The sequence below is a fragment of the Copadichromis virginalis genome, linkage group LG23, assembly GCF_057382275.1.
Source record: "Copadichromis virginalis isolate Kocher_CV1m ecotype Utaka linkage group LG23, C_Virginalis_male_GT1.1, whole genome shotgun sequence".
Classification (NCBI taxonomy): Eukaryota; Metazoa; Chordata; class Actinopteri; order Cichliformes; family Cichlidae; genus Copadichromis; species Copadichromis virginalis.
The window spans coordinates 51046770-51065167 of NC_140639.1; the positions used below are offsets into that span (position 1 = coordinate 51046770).

General features: G+C 43.7%; 20 non-coding genes and 1 pseudogene across 20 annotated transcripts; 10 read left to right on the forward strand and 11 right to left on the reverse strand.

The window, feature by feature from the left end:
- Positions 1-325: 325 nt before the first annotated feature.
- On the reverse strand, positions 326-444 carry LOC146682173 (5S ribosomal RNA). Its single transcript, XR_014918326.1, has one exon. It is a non-coding gene; the product is annotated as a 5S ribosomal RNA (ribosomal RNA).
- Positions 445-804: 360 nt separating this feature from the next.
- Positions 805-923, forward strand: LOC146682174 (5S ribosomal RNA). Its single transcript, XR_014918387.1, has one exon. It is a non-coding gene; the product is annotated as a 5S ribosomal RNA (ribosomal RNA).
- Positions 924-1769: 846 nt separating this feature from the next.
- On the reverse strand, positions 1770-1888 carry LOC146682175 (5S ribosomal RNA). The gene has a single exon (XR_014918327.1). It is a non-coding gene; the product is annotated as a 5S ribosomal RNA (ribosomal RNA).
- Positions 1889-2248: 360 nt separating this feature from the next.
- On the forward strand, positions 2249-2367 carry LOC146682176 (5S ribosomal RNA). The gene has a single exon (XR_014918427.1). It is a non-coding gene; the product is annotated as a 5S ribosomal RNA (ribosomal RNA).
- Positions 2368-3213: 846 nt separating this feature from the next.
- Positions 3214-3332, reverse strand: LOC146682177 (5S ribosomal RNA). Its single transcript, XR_014918328.1, has one exon. It is a non-coding gene; the product is annotated as a 5S ribosomal RNA (ribosomal RNA).
- A 360-nt stretch (positions 3333-3692) lies between these two features.
- On the forward strand, positions 3693-3811 carry LOC146682178 (5S ribosomal RNA). The gene has a single exon (XR_014918388.1). It is a non-coding gene; the product is annotated as a 5S ribosomal RNA (ribosomal RNA).
- Positions 3812-4657: 846 nt separating this feature from the next.
- On the reverse strand, positions 4658-4776 carry LOC146682179 (5S ribosomal RNA). Its single transcript, XR_014918330.1, has one exon. It is a non-coding gene; the product is annotated as a 5S ribosomal RNA (ribosomal RNA).
- Positions 4777-5136: 360 nt separating this feature from the next.
- On the forward strand, positions 5137-5255 carry LOC146682180 (5S ribosomal RNA). Its single transcript, XR_014918416.1, has one exon. It is a non-coding gene; the product is annotated as a 5S ribosomal RNA (ribosomal RNA).
- Positions 5256-6101: 846 nt separating this feature from the next.
- LOC146682181 (5S ribosomal RNA) lies at positions 6102-6220 on the reverse strand. Its single transcript, XR_014918331.1, has one exon. It is a non-coding gene; the product is annotated as a 5S ribosomal RNA (ribosomal RNA).
- A 360-nt stretch (positions 6221-6580) lies between these two features.
- Positions 6581-6699, forward strand: LOC146682182 (5S ribosomal RNA). Its single transcript, XR_014918359.1, has one exon. It is a non-coding gene; the product is annotated as a 5S ribosomal RNA (ribosomal RNA).
- Positions 6700-7545: 846 nt separating this feature from the next.
- Positions 7546-7664, reverse strand: LOC146682183 (5S ribosomal RNA). Its single transcript, XR_014918332.1, has one exon. It is a non-coding gene; the product is annotated as a 5S ribosomal RNA (ribosomal RNA).
- Positions 7665-8024: 360 nt separating this feature from the next.
- Positions 8025-8143, forward strand: LOC146682184 (5S ribosomal RNA; annotated as a pseudogene).
- Positions 8144-8989: 846 nt separating this feature from the next.
- On the reverse strand, positions 8990-9108 carry LOC146682185 (5S ribosomal RNA). The gene has a single exon (XR_014918333.1). It is a non-coding gene; the product is annotated as a 5S ribosomal RNA (ribosomal RNA).
- A 360-nt stretch (positions 9109-9468) lies between these two features.
- On the forward strand, positions 9469-9587 carry LOC146682186 (5S ribosomal RNA). Its single transcript, XR_014918360.1, has one exon. It is a non-coding gene; the product is annotated as a 5S ribosomal RNA (ribosomal RNA).
- An 846-nt stretch (positions 9588-10433) lies between these two features.
- On the reverse strand, positions 10434-10552 carry LOC146682187 (5S ribosomal RNA). The gene has a single exon (XR_014918343.1). It is a non-coding gene; the product is annotated as a 5S ribosomal RNA (ribosomal RNA).
- Positions 10553-10912: 360 nt separating this feature from the next.
- LOC146682188 (5S ribosomal RNA) lies at positions 10913-11031 on the forward strand. The gene has a single exon (XR_014918389.1). It is a non-coding gene; the product is annotated as a 5S ribosomal RNA (ribosomal RNA).
- An 846-nt stretch (positions 11032-11877) lies between these two features.
- LOC146682189 (5S ribosomal RNA) lies at positions 11878-11996 on the reverse strand. Its single transcript, XR_014918334.1, has one exon. It is a non-coding gene; the product is annotated as a 5S ribosomal RNA (ribosomal RNA).
- A 360-nt stretch (positions 11997-12356) lies between these two features.
- On the forward strand, positions 12357-12475 carry LOC146682190 (5S ribosomal RNA). The gene has a single exon (XR_014918396.1). It is a non-coding gene; the product is annotated as a 5S ribosomal RNA (ribosomal RNA).
- An 846-nt stretch (positions 12476-13321) lies between these two features.
- LOC146682191 (5S ribosomal RNA) lies at positions 13322-13440 on the reverse strand. The gene has a single exon (XR_014918335.1). It is a non-coding gene; the product is annotated as a 5S ribosomal RNA (ribosomal RNA).
- Positions 13441-13800: 360 nt separating this feature from the next.
- On the forward strand, positions 13801-13919 carry LOC146682192 (5S ribosomal RNA). The gene has a single exon (XR_014918390.1). It is a non-coding gene; the product is annotated as a 5S ribosomal RNA (ribosomal RNA).
- An 846-nt stretch (positions 13920-14765) lies between these two features.
- On the reverse strand, positions 14766-14884 carry LOC146682193 (5S ribosomal RNA). Its single transcript, XR_014918336.1, has one exon. It is a non-coding gene; the product is annotated as a 5S ribosomal RNA (ribosomal RNA).
- Positions 14885-18398: the final 3514 nt, after the last annotated feature.

The following is an 18398-nucleotide window of genomic DNA, read 5'->3' on the forward strand; positions in this document are numbered from 1 at the left end:
TTATTCAGTGCTCTTCGGGACCGCAGTCGGCAGCCAATAAGAGTTCAAACTGGTTGCACATGGGTGTCAGGTTGACACTGCGCCCGCTGCAAACTACAAGGTTAACAAGTTCCTCTCGACTGAGGCCAGACGGACTAGCCACAGAGATTTTGTACATTTACAGAATAAATAAGTTTGTGTATTTCCTAAATATTTTGTTGTTGTTGTTTTTTTGTTTTGCACAAAAGCGAAATGCAATGAGGAGCGTTGTCATGAAGCTTTTCCTGAAGCTGCCTCCACTGAGTGAGCAGCGGCGCCCTCTGCAGTTTGTGTGTGGAAGTGCAAAAGCTTACAGCACCTGGTATTCCCAGGCGGTCTCCCATCCAAGTACTGACCAGGCCCGACCCTGCTTAGCTTCCGAGATCAGACGAGATCGGGCGTGTTCAGGGTGGTATGGCCGTAAGCGAGAGAAGCCCGCTATAAAAGACCTTTTATACTTGGCAAATGTCACGCACTTTAAAATATAGTATTGTGCTAAGCTTCACATGTTACAGGGAAAACATGCAAACCTTTTTTGCGAACTGCAGCTTCAACGCTGAGCTGCAAAAATGCTTTTCCCGCGGTAACGTCACCATAATAACACATGTTCCTTTCTCACAGCACAGTGTTAAAGTGACACAGAGCACACAGTGTGTTAGGACCATTTGGAAGTGCAACATTTTTGTGCTTTGGACAATTCAACTTATATACAGGACATTAAAAAAACATAAGCATGACTGTGTCATCACAGCATGTATAAAGAGGCTGTTTGTGAAGCAGTCCCTCGCTTACGGCCACGCCACCCTGAACACGCCCGATCTCGTCTGATCTCGGAAGCCAAGCTGGGTCGGGCCTGGTCAGTACTTGGATGGGAGACCCCCTGGGAATACCAGGTGCCGTAAGCTTTTGCACTTCAACACACAAATGACAGTTTAAATGTTGAAACGGATGTGAGGCACTCTTTAAGCTCATTTTCCAATAGGATGGTTAGTGAGTCTTGCGCAAAGAGCTCTTCCGCTCATGTAGTAATGTCAAATTCTTCAAGCGTTACATCAATATCTCTGTACATGCACAGAGCACCTGTAGATGTTTTTGTGCAAAGACTCACAATTGTTTATGACGTGAATATTGCAGCATTAAGTATGCATTATAACTGTGTTGTCATGTGCAGCTATTAAAAAAAGTAGAAACTAATCAATATCCTTCACTCTAAATTGTTTATTAAATCCCAATAAATGGGTTACAGTATCTACATGACCCCCGTTGTCGAGGAAGCCTCTCACTTATGGCCATACCAGCCTGTTCTCATCTGATCTCTGAAGCTGAGCAGGGGCGGTCCTGCATAGTAGCGTCACCTTCACCTTGCTCCGTGTTAGAAACTCCATGATATCGTGTTCCCTGCTCAGGGTAGCACACTGATGCGCATTTATTCAGTGCTCTTCGGGACCGCAGTCGGCAGCCAATAAGAGTTCAAACTGGTTGCACATGGGTGTCAGGTTGACACTGCGCCCGCTGCAAACTACAAGGTTAACAAGTTCGTCTCGACTGAGGCCAGACGGACTAGCCACAGAGATTTTGTACATTTACAGAATAAATAAGTTTGTGTATTTCCTAAATATTTTGTTGTTGTTGTTTTTTTGTTTTGCACAAAAGCGAAATGCAATGAGGAGCGTTGTCATGAAGCTTTTCCTGAAGCTGCCTCCACTGAGTGAGCAGCGGCGCCCTCTGCAGTTTGTGTGTGGAAGTGCAAAAGCTTACAGCACCTGGTATTCCCAGGCGGTCTCCCATCCAAGTACTGACCAGGCCCGACCCTGCTTAGCTTCCGAGATCAGACGAGATCGGGCGTGTTCAGGGTGGTATGGCCGTAAGCGAGAGAAGCCCGCTATAAAAGACCTTTTATACTTGGCAAATGTCACGCACTTTAAAATATAGTATTGTGCTAAGCTTCACATGTTACAGGGAAAACATGCAAACCTTTTTTGCGAACTGCAGCTTCAACGCTGAGCTGCAAAAATGCTTTTCCCGCGGTAACGTCACCATAATAACACATGTTCGTTTCTCACAGCACAGTGTTAAAGTGACACAGAGCACACAGTGTGTTAGGACCATTTGGAAGTGCAACATTTTTGTGCTTTGGACAATTCAACTTATATACAGGACATTAAAAAAACATAAGCATGACTGTGTCATCACAGCATGTATAAAGAGGCTGTTTGTGAAGCAGTCCCTCGCTTACGGCCACGCCACCCTGAACACGCCCGATCTCGTATGATCTCGGAAGCCAAGCTGGGTCGGGCCTGGTCAGTACTTGGATGGGAGACCGCCTGGGAATACCAGGTGCCGTAAGCTTTTGCACTTCAACACACAAATGACAGTTTAAATGTTGAAACGGATGTGAGGCACTCTTTAAGCTCATTTTCCAATAGGATGGTTAGTGAGTCTTGCGCAAAGAGCTCTTCCGCTCATGTAGTAATGTCAAATTCTTCAAGCGTTACATCAATATCACTGTACATGCACAGAGCACCTGTAGATGTTTTTGTGCAAAGACTCACAATTGTTTATGACGTGAATATTGCAGCATTAAGTATGCATTATAACTGTGTTGTCATGTGCAGCTATTAAAAAAAGTAGAAACTAATCAATATCCTTCACTCTAAATTGTTTATTAAATCCCAATAAATGGGTTACAGTATCTACATGAACCCCGTTGTCGAGGAAGCCTCTCACTTATGGCCATACCAGCCTGTTCTCATCTGATCTCTGAAGCTGAGCAGGGGCGGTCCTGCATAGTAGCGTCACCTTCACCTTGCTCCATGTTAGAAACTCCATGATATCGTGTTCCCTGCTCAGGGTAGCACACTGATGCGCATTTATTCAGTGCTCTTCGGGACCGCAGTCGGCAGCCAATAAGAGTTCAAACTGGTTGCACATGGGTGTCAGGTTGACACTGCGCCCGCTGCAAACTACAAGGTTAACAAGTTCGTCTCGACTGAGGCCAGACGGACTAGCCACAGAGATTTTGTACATTTACAGAATAAATAAGTTTGTGTATTTCCTAAATATTTTGTTGTTGTTGTTTTTTTGTTTTGCACAAAAGCGAAATGCAATGAGGAGCGTTGTCATGAAGCTTTTCCTGAAGCTGCCTCCACTGAGTGAGCAGCGGCGCCCTCTGCAGTTTGTGTGTGGAAGTGCAAAAGCTTACAGCACCTGGTATTCCCAGGCGGTCTCCCATCCAAGTACTGACCAGGCCCGACCCTGCTTAGCTTCCGAGATCAGACGAGATCGGGCGTGTTCAGGGTGGTATGGCCGTAAGCGTGAGAAGCTGGCTATAAAAGACCTTTTATACTTGGCAAATGTCACGCACTTTAAAATATAGTATTGTGCTAAGCTTCACATGTTACAGGGAAAACATGCAAACCTTTTTTGCGAACTGCAGCTTCAACGCTGAGCTGCAAAAATGCTTTTCCCGCGGTAACGTCACCATAATAACACATGTTCGTTTCTCACAGCACAGTGTTAAAGTGACACAGAGCACACAGTGTGTTAGGACCATTTGGAAGTGCAACATTTTTGTGCTTTGGACAATTCAACTTATATACAGGACATTAAAAAAACGTAAGCATGACTGTGTCATCACAGCATGTATAAAGAGGCTGTTTGTGAAGCAGTCCCTCGCTTACGGCCACGCCACCCTGAACACGCCCGATCTCGTCTGATCTCGGAAGCCAAGCTGGGTCGGGCCTGGTCAGTACTTGGATGGGAGACCCCCTGGGAATACCAGGTGCCGTAAGCTTTTGCACTTCAACACACAAATGACAGTTTAAATGTTGAAACGGATGTGAGGCACTCTTTAAGCTCATTTTCCAATAGGATGGTTAGTGAGTCTTGCGCAAAGAGCTCTTCCGCTCATGTAGTAATGTCAAATTCTTCAAGCGTTACATCAATATCACTGTACATGCACAGAGCACCTGTAGATGTTTTTGTGCAAAGACTCACAATTGTTTATGACGTGAATATTGCAGCATTAAGTATGCATTATAACTGTGTTGTCATGTGCAGCTATTAAAAAAAGTAGAAACTAATCAATATCCTTCACTCTAAATTGTTTATTAAATCCCAATAAATGGGTTACAGTATCTACATGAACCCCGTTGTCGAGGAAGCCTCTCACTTATGGCCATACCAGCCTGTTCTCATCTGATCTCTGAAGCTGAGCAGGGGCGGTCCTGCATAGTAGCGTCACCTTCACCTTGCTCCATGTTAGAAACTCCATGATATCGTGTTCCCTGCTCAGGGTAGCACACTGATGCGCATTTATTCAGTGCTCTTCGGGACCGCAGTCGGCAGCCAATAAGAGTTCAAACTGGTTGCACATGGGTGTCAGGTTGACACTGCGCCCGCTGCAAACTACAAGGTTAACAAGTTCGTCTCGACTGAGGCCAGACGGACTAGCCACAGAGATTTTGTACATTTACAGAATAAATAAGTTTGTGTATTTCCTAAATATTTTGTTGTTGTTGTTTTTTTGTTTTGCACAAAAGCGAAATGCAATGAGGAGCGTTGTCATGAAGCTTTTCCTGAAGCTGCCTCCACTGAGTGAGCAGCGGCGCCCTCTGCAGTTTGTGTGTGGAAGTGCAAAAGCTTACAGCACCTGGTATTCCCAGGCGGTCTCCCATCCAAGTACTGACCAGGCCCGACCCTGCTTAGCTTCCGAGATCAGACGAGATCGGGCGTGTTCAGGGTGGTATGGCCGTAAGCGTGAGAAGCCGGCTATAAAAGACCTTTTATACTTGGCAAATGTCACGCACTTTAAAATATAGTATTGTGCTAAGCTTCACATGTTACAGGGAAAACATGCAAACCTTTTTTGCGAACTGCAGCTTCAACGCTGAGCTGCAAAAATGCTTTTCCCGCGGTAACGTCACCATAATAACACATGTTCCTTTCTCACAGCACAGTGTTAAAGTGACACAGAGCACACAGTGTGTTAGGACCATTTGGAAGTGCAACATTTTTGTGCTTTGGACAATTCAACTTATATACAGGACATTAAAAAAACATAAGCATGACTGTGTCATCACAGCATGTATAAAGAGGCTGTTTGTGAAGCAGTCCCTCGCTTACGGCCACGCCACCCTGAACACGCCCGATCTCGTCTGATCTCGGAAGCCAAGCTGGGTCGGGCCTGGTCAGTACTTGGATGGGAGACCCCCTGGGAATACCAGGTGCCGTGAGCTTTTGCACTTCAACACACAAATGACAGTTTAAATGTTGAAACGGATGTGAGGCACTCTTTAAGCTCATTTTCCAATAGGATGGTTAGTGAGTCTTGCGCAAAGAGCTCTTCCGCTCATGTAGTAATGTCAAATTCTTCAAGCGTTACATCAATATCACTGTACATGCACAGAGCACCTGTAGATGTTTTTGTGCAAAGACTCACAATTGTTTATGACGTGAATATTGCAGCATTAAGTATGCATTATAACTGTGTTGTCATGTGCAGCTATTAAAAAAAGTAGAAACTAATCAATATCCTTCACTCTAAATTGTTTATTAAATCCCAATAAATGGGTTACAGTATCTACATGAACCCCGTTGTCGAGGAAGCCTCTCACTTATGGCCATACCAGCCTGTTCTCATCTGATCTCTGAAGCTGAGCAGGGGCGGTCCTGCATAGTAGCGTCACCTTCACCTTGCTCCGTGTTAGAAACTCCATGATATCGTGTTCCCTGCTCAGGGTAGCACACTGATGCGCATTTATTCAGTGCTCTTCGGGACCGCAGTCGGCAGCCAATAAGAGTTCAAACTGGTTGCACATGGGTGTCAGGCTGACACTGCGCCCGCTGCAAACTACAAGGTTAACAAGTTCGTCTCGACTGAGGCCAGACGGACTAGCCACAGAGATTTTGTACATTTACAGAATAAATAAGTTTGTGTATTTCCTAAATATTTTGTTGTTGTTGTTTTTTTGTTTTGCACAAAAGCGAAATGCAATGAGGAGCGTTGTCATGAAGCTTTTCCTGAAGCTGCCTCCACTGAGTGAGCAGCGGCGCCCTCTGCAGTTTGTGTGTGGAAGTGCAAAAGCTTACAGCACCTGGTATTCCCAGGCGGTCTCCCATCCAAGTACTGACCAGGCCCGACCCTGCTTAGCTTCCGAGATCAGACGAGATCGGGCGTGTTCAGGGTGGTATGGCCGTAAGCGAGAGAAGCCCGCTATAAAAGACCTTTTATACTTGGCAAATGTCACGCACTTTAAAATATAGTATTGTGCTAAGCTTCACATGTTACAGGGAAAACATGCAAACCTTTTTTGCGAACTGCAGCTTCAACGCTGAGCTGCAAAAATGCTTTTCCCGCGGTAACGTCACCATAATAACACATGTTCCTTTCTCACAGCACAGTGTTAAAGTGACACAGAGCACACAGTGTGTTAGGACCATTTGGAAGTGCAACATTTTTGTGCTTTGGACAATTCAACTTATATACAGGACATTAAAAAAACATAAGCATGACTGTGTCATCACAGCATGTATAAAGAGGCTGTTTGTGAAGCAGTCCCTCGCTTACGGCCATGCCACCCTGAACACGCCCGATCTCGTCTGATCTCGGAAGCCAAGCTGGGTCGGGCCTGGTCAGTACTTGGATGGGAGACCCCCTGGGAATACCAGGTGCCGTAAGCTTTTGCACTTCAACACACAAATGACAGTTTAAATGTTGAAACGGATGTGAGGCACTCTTTAAGCTCATTTTCCAATAGGATGGTTAGTGAGTCTTGCGCAAAGAGCTCTTCCGCTCATGTAGTAATGTCAAATTCTTCAAGCGTTACATCAATATCACTGTACATGCACAGAGCACCTGTAGATGTTTTTGTGCAAAGACTCACAATTGTTTATGACGTGAATATTGCAGCATTAAGTATGCATTATAACTGTGTTGTCATGTGCAGCTATTAAAAAAAGTAGAAACTAATCAATATCCTTCACTCTAAATTGTTTCTTAAATCCCAATAAATGGGTTACAGTATCTACATGAACCCCGTTGTCGAGGAAGCCTCTCACTTATGGCCATACCAGCCTGTTCTCATCTGATCTCTGAAGCTGAGCAGGGGCGGTCCTGCATAGTAGCGTCACCTTCACCTTGCTCCATGTTAGAAACTCCATGATATCGTGTTCCCTGCTCAGGGTAGCACACTGATGCGCATTTATTCAGTGCTCTTCGGGACCGCAGTCGGCAGCCAATAAGAGTTCAAACTGGTTGCACATGGGTGTCAGGTTGACACTGCGCCCGCTGCAAACTACAAGGTTAACAAGTTCGTCTCGACTGAGGCCAGACGGACTAGCCACAGAGATTTTGTACATTTACAGAATAAATAAGTTTGTGTATTTCCTAAATATTTTGTTGTTGTTGTTTTTTTGTTTTGCACAAAAGCGAAATGCAATGAGGAGCGTTGTCATGAAGCTTTTCCTGAAGCTGCCTCCACTGAGTGAGCAGCGGCGCCCTCTGCAGTTTGTGTGTGGAAGTGCAAAAGCTTACAGCACCTGGTATTCCCAGGCGGTCTCCCATCCAAGTACTGACCAGGCCCGACCCTGCTTAGCTTCCGAGATCAGACGAGATCGGGCGTGTTCAGGGTGGTATGGCCGTAAGCGAGAGAAGCCCGCTATAAAAGACCTTTTATACTTGGCAAATGTCACGCACTTTAAAATATAGTATTGTGCTAAGCTTCACATGTTACAGGGAAAACATGCAAACCTTTTTTGCGAACTGCAGCTTCAACGCTGAGCTGCAAAAATGCTTTTCCCGCGGTAACGTCACCATAATAACACATGTTCCTTTCTCACAGCACAGTGTTAAAGTGACACAGAGCACACAGTGTGTTAGGACCATTTGGAAGTGCAACATTTTTGTGCTTTGGACAATTCAACTTATATACAGGACATTAAAAAAACGTAAGCATGACTGTGTCATCACAGCATGTATAAAGAGGCTGTTTGTGAAGCAGTCCCTCGCTTACGGCCACGCCACCCTGAACACGCCCGATCTCGTCTGATCTCGGAAGCCAAGCTGGGTCGTGCCTGGTCAGTACTTGGATGGGAGACCGCCTGGGAATACCAGGTGCCGTAAGCTTTTGCACTTCAACACACAAATGACAGTTTAAATGTTGAAACGGATGTGAGGCACTCTTTAAGCTCATTTTCCAATAGGATGGTTAGTGAGTCTTGCGCAAAGAGCTCTTCCGCTCATGTAGTAATGTCAAATTCTTCAAGCGTTACATCAATATCTCTGTACATGCACAGAGCACCTGTAGATGTTTTTGTGCAAAGACTCACAATTGTTTATGACGTGAATATTGCAGCATTAAGTATGCATTATAACTGTGTTGTCATGTGCAGCTATTAAAAAAAGTAGAAACTAATCAATATCCTTCACTCTAAATTGTTTTTTAAATCCCAATAAATGGGTTACAGTATCTACATGAACCCCGTTGTCGAGGAAGCCTCTCACTTATGGCCATACCAGCCTGTTCTCATCTGATCTCTGAAGCTGAGCAGGGGCGGTCCTGCATAGTAGCGTCACCTTCACCTTGCTCCGTGTTAGAAACTCCATGATATCGTGTTCCCTGCTCAGGGTAGCACACTGATGCGCATTTATTCAGTGCTCTTCGGGACCGCAGTCGGCAGCCAATAAGAGTTCAAACTGGTTGCACATGGGTGTCAGGTTGACACTGCGCCCGCTGCAAACTACAAGGTTAACAAGTTCCTCTGGACTGAGGCCAGACGGACTAGCCACAGAGATTTTGTACATTTACAGAATAAATAAGTTTGTGTATTTCCTAAATATTTTGTTGTTGTTGTTTTTTTGTTTTGCACAAAAGCGAAATGCAATGAGGAGCGTTGTCATGAAGCTTTTCCTGAAGCTGCCTCCACTGAGTGAGCAGCGGCGCCCTCTGCAGTTTGTGTGTGGAAGTGCAAAAGCTTACAGCACCTGGTATTCCCAGGCGGTCTCCCATCCAAGTACTGACCAGGCCCGACCCTGCTTAGCTTCCGAGATCAGACGAGATCGGGCGTGTTCAGGGTGGTATGGCCGTAAGCGAGAGAAGCCGGCTATAAAAGACCTTTTATACTTGGCAAATGTCACGCACTTTAAAATATAGTATTGTGCTAAGCTTCACATGTTACAGGCAAAACATGCAAACCTTTTTTGCGAACTGCAGCTTCAACGCTGAGCTGCAAAAATGCTTTTCCCGCGGTAACGTCACCATAATAACACATGTTCGTTTCTCACAGCACAGTGTTAAAGTGACACAGAGCACACAGTGTGTTAGGACCATTTGGAAGTGCAACATTTTTGTGCTTTGGACAATTCAACTTATATACAGGACATTAAAAAAACATAAGCATGACTGTGTCATCACAGCATGTATAAAGAGGCTGTTTGTGAAGCAGTCCCTCGCTTACGGCCATGCCACCCTGAACACGCCCGATCTCGTCTGATCTCGGAAGCCAAGCTGGGTCGGGCCTGGTCAGTACTTGGATGGGAGACCCCCTGGGAATACCAGGTGCCGTAAGCTTTTGCACTTCAACACACAAATGACAGTTTAAATGTTGAAACGGATGTGAGGCACTCTTTAAGCTCATTTTCCAATAGGATGGTTAGTGAGTCTTGCGCAAAGAGCTCTTCCGCTCATGTAGTAATGTCAAATTCTTCAAGCGTTACATCAATATCTCTGTACATGCACAGAGCACCTGTAGATGTTTTTGTGCAAAGACTCACAATTGTTTATGACGTGAATATTGCAGCATTAAGTATGCATTATAACTGTGTTGTCATGTGCAGCTATTAAAAAAAGTAGAAACTAATCAATATCCTTCACTCTAAATTGTTTATTAAATCCCAATAAATGGGTTACAGTATCTACATGACCCCCGTTGTCGAGGAAGCCTCTCACTTATGGCCATACCAGCCTGTTCTCATCTGATCTCTGAAGCTGAGCAGGGGCGGTCCTGCATAGTAGCGTCACCTTCACCTTGCTCCGTGTTAGAAACTCCATGATATCGTGTTCCCTGCTCAGGGTAGCACACTGATGCGCATTTATTCAGTGCTCTTCGGGACCGCAGTCGGCAGCCAATAAGAGTTCAAACTGGTTGCACATGGGTGTCAGGTTGACACTGCGCCCGCTGCAAACTACAAGGTTAACAAGTTCGTCTCGACTGAGGCCAGACGGACTAGCCACAGAGATTTTGTACATTTACAGAATAAATAAGTTTGTGTATTTCCTAAATATTTTGTTGTTGTTGTTTTTTTGTTTTGCACAAAAGCGAAATGCAATGAGGAGCGTTGTCATGAAGCTTTTCCTGAAGCTGCCTCCACTGAGTGAGCAGCGGCGCCCTCTGCAGTTTGTGTGTGGAAGTGCAAAAGCTTACAGCACCTGGTATTCCCAGGCGGTCTCCCATCCAAGTACTGACCAGGCCCGACCCTGCTTAGCTTCCGAGATCAGACGAGATCGGGCGTGTTCAGGGTGGTATGGCCGTAAGTGAGAGAAGCCGGCTATAAAAGACCTTTTATACTTGGCAAATGTCACGCACTTTAAAATATAGTATTGTGCTAAGCTTCACATGTTACAGGGAAAACATGCAAACCTTTTTTGCGAACTGCAGCTTCAACGCTGAGCTGCAAAAATGCTTTTCCCGCGGTAACGTCACCATAATAACACATGTTCCTTTCTCACAGCACAGTGTTAAAGTGACACAGAGCACACAGTGTGTTAGGACCATTTGGAAGTGCAACATTTTTGTGCTTTGGACAATTCAACTTATATACAGGACATTAAAAAAACGTAAGCATGACTGTGTCATCACAGCATGTATAAAGAGGCTGTTTGTGAAGCAGTCCCTCGCTTACGGCCACGCCACCCTGAACACGCCCGATCTCGTCTGATCTCGGAAGCCAAGCTGGGTCGGGCCTGGTCAGTACTTGGATGGGAGACCCCCTGGGAATACCAGGTGCCGTAAGCTTTTGCACTTCAACACACAAATGACAGTTTAAATGTTGAAACGGATGTGAGGCACTCTTTAAGCTCATTTTCCAATAGGATGGTTAGTGAGTCTTGCGCAAAGAGCTCTTCCGCTCATGTAGTAATGTCAAATTCTTCAAGCGTTACATCAATATCACTGTACATGCACAGAGCACCTGTAGATGTTTTTGTGCAAAGACTCACAATTGTTTATGACGTGAATATTGCAGCATTAAGTATGCATTATAACTGTGTTGTCATGTGCAGCTATTAAAAAAAGTAGAAACTAATCAATATCCTTCACTCTAAATTGTTTATTAAATCCCAATAAATGGGTTACAGTATCTACATGAACCCCGTTGTCGAGGAAGCCTCTCACTTATGGCCATACCAGCCTGTTCTCATCTGATCTCTGAAGCTGAGCAGGGGCGGTCCTGCATAGTAGCGTCACCTTCACCTTGCTACGTGTTAGAAACTCCATGATATCGTGTTCCCTGCTCAGGGTAGCACACTGATGCGCATTTATTCAGTGCTCTTCGGGACCGCAGTCGGCAGCCAATAAGAGTTCAAACTGGTTGCACATGGGTGTCAGGTTGACACTGCGCCCGCTGCAAACTACAAGGTTAACAAGTTCGTCTCGACTGAGGCCAGACGGACTAGCCACAGAGATTTTGTACATTTACAGAATAAATAAGTTTGTGTATTTCCTAAATATTTTGTTGTTGTTGTTTTTTTGTTTTGCACAAAAGCGAAATGCAATGAGGAGCGTTGTCATGAAGCTTTTCCTGAAGCTGCCTCCACTGAGTGAGCAGCGGCGCCCTCTGCAGTTTGTGTGTGGAAGTGCAAAAGCTTACAGCACCTGGTATTCCCAGGCGGTCTCCCATCCAAGTACTGACCAGGCCCGACCCTGCTTAGCTTCCGAGATCAGACGAGATCGGGCGTGTTCAGGGTGGTATGGCCGTAAGCGAGAGAAGCCCGCTATAAAAGACCTTTTATACTTGGCAAATGTCACGCACTTTAAAATATAGTATTGTGCTAAGCTTCACATGTTACAGGGAAAACATGCAAACCTTTTTTGCGAACTGCAGCTTCAACGCTGAGCTGCAAAAATGCTTTTCCCGCGGTAACGTCACCATAATAACACATGTTCGTTTCTCACAGCACAGTGTTAAAGTGACACAGAGCACACAGTGTGTTAGGACCATTTGGAAGTGCAACATTTTTGTGCTTTGGACAATTCAACTTATATACAGGACATTAAAAAAACATAAGCATGACTGTGTCATCACAGCATGTATAAAGAGGCTGTTTGTGAAGCAGTCCCTCGCTTACGGCCACGCCACCCTGAACACGCCCGATCTCGTCTGATCTCGGAAGCCAAGCTGGGTCGGGCCTGGTCAGTACTTGGATGGGAGACCGCCTGGGAATACCAGGTGCCGTAAGCTTTTGCACTTCAACACACAAATGACAGTTTAAATGTTGAAACGGATGTGAGGCACTCTTTAAGCTCATTTTCCAATAGGATGGTTAGTGAGTCTTGCGCAAAGAGCTCTTCCGCTCATGTAGTAATGTCAAATTCTTCAAGCGTTACATCAATATCACTGTACATGCACAGAGCACCTGTAGATGTTTTTGTGCAAAGACTCACAATTGTTTATGACGTGAATATTGCAGCATTAAGTATGCATTATAACTGTGTTGTCATGTGCAGCTATTAAAAAAAGTAGAAACTAATCAATATCCTTCACTCTAAATTGTTTATTAAATCCCAATAAATGGGTTACAGTATCTACATGAACCCCGTTGTCGAGGAAGCCTCTCACTTATGGCCATACCAGCCTGTTCTCATCTGATCTCTGAAGCTGAGCAGGGGCGGTCCTGCATAGTAGCGTCACCTTCACCTTGCTCCATGTTAGAAACTCCATGATATCGTGTTCCCTGCTCAGGGTAGCACACTGATGCGCATTTATTCAGTGCTCTTCGGGACCGCAGTCGGCAGCCAATAAGAGTTCAAACTGGTTGCACATGGGTGTCAGGTTGACACTGCGCCCGCTGCAAACTACAAGGTTAACAAGTTCGTCTCGACTGAGGCCAGACGGACTAGCCACAGAGATTTTGTACATTTACAGAATAAATAAGTTTGTGTATTTCCTAAATATTTTGTTGTTGTTGTTTTTTTGTTTTGCACAAAAGCGAAATGCAATGAGGAGCGTTGTCATGAAGCTTTTCCTGAAGCTGCCTCCACTGAGTGAGCAGCGGCGCCCTCTGCAGTTTGTGTGTGGAAGTGCAAAAGCTTACAGCACCTGGTATTCCCAGGCGGTCTCCCATCCAAGTACTGACCAGGCCCGACCCTGCTTAGCTTCCGAGATCAGACGAGATCGGGCGTGTTCAGGGTGGTATGGCCGTAAGCGTGAGAAGCCGGCTATAAAAGACCTTTTATACTTGGCAAATGTCACGCACTTTAAAATATAGTATTGTGCTAAGCTTCACATGTTACAGGGAAAACATGCAAACCTTTTTTGCGAACTGCAGCTTCAACGCTGAGCTGCAAAAATGCTTTTCCCGCGGTAACGTCACCATAATAACACATGTTCGTTTCTCACAGCACAGTGTTAAAGTGACACAGAGCACACAGTGTGTTAGGACCATTTGGAAGTGCAACATTTTTGTGCTTTGGACAATTCAACTTATATACAGGACATTAAAAAAACATAAGCATGACTGTGTCATCACAGCATGTATAAAGAGGCTGTTTGTGAAGCAGTCCCTCGCTTACGGCCACGCCACCCTGAACACGCCCGATCTCGTCTGATCTCGGAAGCCAAGCTGGGTCGGGCCTGGTCAGTACTTGGATGGGAGACCCCCTGGGAATACCAGGTGCCGTAAGCTTTTGCACTTCAACACACAAATGACAGTTTAAATGTTGAAACGGATGTGAGGCACTCTTTAAGCTCATTTTCCAATAGGATGGTTAGTGAGTCTTGCGCAAAGAGCTCTTCCGCTCATGTAGTAATGTCAAATTCTTCAAGCGTTACATCAATATCACTGTACATGCACAGAGCACCTGTAGATGTTTTTGTGCAAAGACTCACAATTGTTTATGACGTGAATATTGCAGCATTAAGTATGCATTATAACTGTGTTGTCATGTGCAGCTATTAAAAAAAGTAGAAACTAATCAATATCCTTCACTCTAAATTGTTTTTTAAATCCCAATAAATGGGTTACAGTATCTACATGACCCCCGTTGTCGAGGAAGCCTCTCACTTATGGCCATACCAGCCTGTTCTCATCTGATCTCTGAAGCTGAGCAGGGGCGGTCCTGCATAGTAGCGTCACCTTCACCTTGCTACGTGTTAGAAACTCCATGATATCGTGTTCCCTGCTCAGGGTAGCACACTGATGCGCATTTATTCAGTGCTCTTCGGGACCGCAGTCGGCAGCCAATAAGAGTTCAAACTGGTTGCACATGGGTGTCAGGTTGACACTGCGCCCGCTGCAAACTACAAGGTTAACAAGTTCGTCTCGACTGAGGCCAGACGGACTAGCCACAGAGATTTTGTACATTTACAGAATAAATAAGTTTGTGTATTTCCTAAATATTTTGTTGTTGTTGTTTTTTTGTTTTGCACAAAAGCGAAATGCAATGAGGAGCGTTGTCATGAAGCTTTTCCTGAAGCTGCCTCCACTGAGTGAGCAGCGGCGCCCTCTGCAGTTTGTGTGTGGAAGTGCAAAAGCTTACAGCACCTGGTATTCCCAGGCGGTCTCCCATCCAAGTACTGACCAGGCCCGACCCTGCTTAGCTTCCGAGATCAGACGAGATCGGGCGTGTTCAGGGTGGTATGGCCGTAAGCGAGAGAAGCCGGCTATAAAAGACCTTTTATACTTGGCAAATGTCACGCACTTTAAAATATAGTATTGTGCTAAGCTTCACATGTTACAGGGAAAACATGCAAACCTTTTTTGCGAACTGCAGCTTCAACGCTGAGCTGCAAAAATGCTTTTCCCGCGGTAACGTCACCATAATAACGCCATAAATCCTGCCATTAATGACACCCTGCATCAGCATGCTGTGGACATTATTCCTGACATTATGTTTGCAGTATGCTTCTGAACCACAAACAGGGAAGTGCTCACGTTTCTTAGAACAGGTGGGCTGATGATGTAGATATTGATGCAAATGATTAAGGTGGCGCTACTGAAATGTGTGAAAACTGAAGCCCCCAGATCCAAGTGTTATTTTTTCCTGCTCAGGTAGAATTTAATAACAGCGCTCTGCACTTGCCTTGATCTCTGCTCAGTCTTTAATCCTCTTTTGGTAAGAACTTTTTACATGTACATTAATTTTTTATTTTATTTACATTTTTATAGGAAACAAGCTTACTTTTCATACAACCAAGAAAGAGAGATAACTAAATTTCTGTATTAATCTTTATTAATTTATCCTTAAATAAACTTTAACATTAATTCCACCTTCAGAGCATTTCAGTGACTGAAGTCATCTTCACCACCTGCTGTTCCACAAGACTGACTCGTGCCTGAACACCTGCAGTTTAACCCACCAATCACTCATCAGTTAAGCAAAAAACATGGTGAGTGTCGTCATTGGGAAACGTTTAAATGATACATTTCTAATATTATAATTAACTTTGGCTAGAATGTTGTAGTTTTGTGACTACACCTTATATCAATATTAGTGCTAACACAGCTTTTACATATATGAAGACAATACTTAGCTGTGACTGCTAAGATTATTGATTGTGGTCTGTCATTTTCTCATGTATAGTTCAATGTATGTGAATTAAAGTTGTGAATTCCTGGTGCCTTTAGGTAAACCTCATAAACACAGCAATATAAATTCCAACACCCATGAAAGTCATTCAAAAGGCTTTTTTGTTGTTAAATGTGTTGTTAATAAATAGCTAAACTGCTACTTAACGTATGAACTGCTATACAGGTATGTTCATATATTTTTAAGATCAAAGTTCTTTCCAGCAAACACCACAATATTATAATAATATAATATTGCCATATCTTTGTGAAAGAACAAAAATGAGACTGGCTTTGATATATAACTTTTGGAAGCTGTTATATTGATGGGATCTTATCCTTTAATCATTTAAAAGGCTACATCAAAACGACTAAGAAATTATCGACTGATGTGTTTATATTAATAAAGGAAAATTGTTAGTATTGTTTTTAAATGATGACTCGAGTTTGCTAGATGCACCTCAGAGCACACCTTACTTCCGGCCACATATTGAACTATAAATAGCGATGTAGATGCGCAAATCATTTTCAAGAGCGATAGCGGGACCAAAGTGCAGATGGCATAACGGTGGGACTTCACAGACACAGGTATTCTATATACCTTTAGTCTTTACACTGACACACAAACATTAACCCGACTGGACCATCACAGTATCAGAATATGAGGTACATTCATTTTAGCGTCATAGTCACACTGTTTGGTTTAATATTGGATTTTCAAACAGAGTAATTACCGGTCCAGCAGAGAATAATGATCTGGTCCTGTTCTTCTGTGCTGTTTCATCGTTAACTGAGTTTACTTTTGGTCCTCTAAATTCTAAATCATGAAAATGTTCCTGTTTTTTCTTCTCCAGGAAACAATGAGGATCCTGTTTACCTGTTTGCTGCTTGTGCTGCTCTTTGCCACTGGACTCTCAAAACCAGCCAATCTTCAAACCAAACCAATGGTGAAGCGGCAGAATGAAACCCCTTATGAAAAGTTTAGACGACAGCATATAGATGCTAGGATGAGTGTGAAAAAATGTGATGCAGAAATAAAAAGTAAACAGATCTACAATGTTGACAACAGTTGTAAGGATGCTAACACGTTCATCCTTAGTGATGACGAACAGGTCAAAGCCATTTGTAATGGTCAAGGAAGATGTGATCCCAGGAGTGGCATGACAGAGAGAACAGCCAAGTTTCGTATTGTTATATGTGAAGTAAAAAATGATGGAGCCAGGAAACCCAAATGTCAGTATAAGGGCAGGCTTCTCACTGACAGAATAGTTGTAGTCAAATGTGGAGGATTACCTGTGCACTATGATCATGACATAATGACCTTTCAACACAATAACACAACTATAGGAAAAATCCCCATGCGCTCTACTTCTGTACCCACAAATATACATGTCTGAGATAGCGTTTCCTGCATGTCTTATTTATTTATTTATTTTTTGCTTTTTGCTTTATTTACCAATTGGAACTGTAATTTTATGTTATGATTAAATGCCACTATGCACCCTTCTCATATACTCCATTAAAAACAACAACAAATGTAATTAAAAACAAACCAACAATCAAACCAAGATGCTGTCTCTGAGAATTTACTTTATATAAGAAAATGCCCCCATGTTTTTACTTTGATTTGATGGTCATTAAAAACTGAACTAAAACTAACCAAAACAAAAATATTACAGGTGACGTATATGAGAGGGGCTTTCTTGTCAGCACATCCTGAATGCATTCATTGCTTACCCACTTACAGTGTATGATAACAGCAGCCTAAAATACTAGACTTAATTGCTGTGACCCTGTTTACCACCTCTAAGTACTGGAGAGAACACAAGGTCACCAAGGGATGCAACACATTTGGTATCAGGTCTACCAGTTGGTTTAAAAACTAAAGCTGGCCAATGAAAGGAGCTATTTGTGGAAAATCATTCACATACAGCACGCATATTCTCAAGAAATGAACATCTGTACATGGGCTTTTCAGTAATTTAACTTGTTGCATGCAAGTTAAATTCGGGCTTATGGCCCATCATCCACATCTGTTAATAATTTAAAAAGTTCAAACGTCCTCATGCTGCACAATGGAGAATCTGGATTTTTTTCCTTTCTCTTTTTTTCATTACGGTGAGTTTCTCACATGGGGCTGAGAGTGGTAGTATCCGGTCTGGCTGGAACTGGACAAAATGCCATTCAGGATTCCTCTCCCCAGTTCTCCACCCCTGCTCGTCAAATCCATCGGTAATGATGGCCAAATGAAGCTTCCTGAAGCACTGAAAAAGGTTCTTTACTTAAAGCTTTTCAACACAGTCATGTTCGGTGACATCTGGTGGATTCATTGTGATTGCCCACTATGATAGGCTTTATAATAATTTTAAGCTTGATCCTTGTGGGGGAGGAGTCAGGCCACGGACAGGTTTTAGAAGATTTTGTGGCTTGATGTGATGAGTCTGTTCTGTTATCACTAAAAATTGTAAAATGTTGTATTACTAAAATATCCTTTCTGAGACAGTTTGTTATATGTGAGTGAAGTTGCCCCCCCACCTTCTTCAAATCCAACAAAAATGGTATCAAACATTTGTGCTGCAAAAATTTTATTTTGTGCCG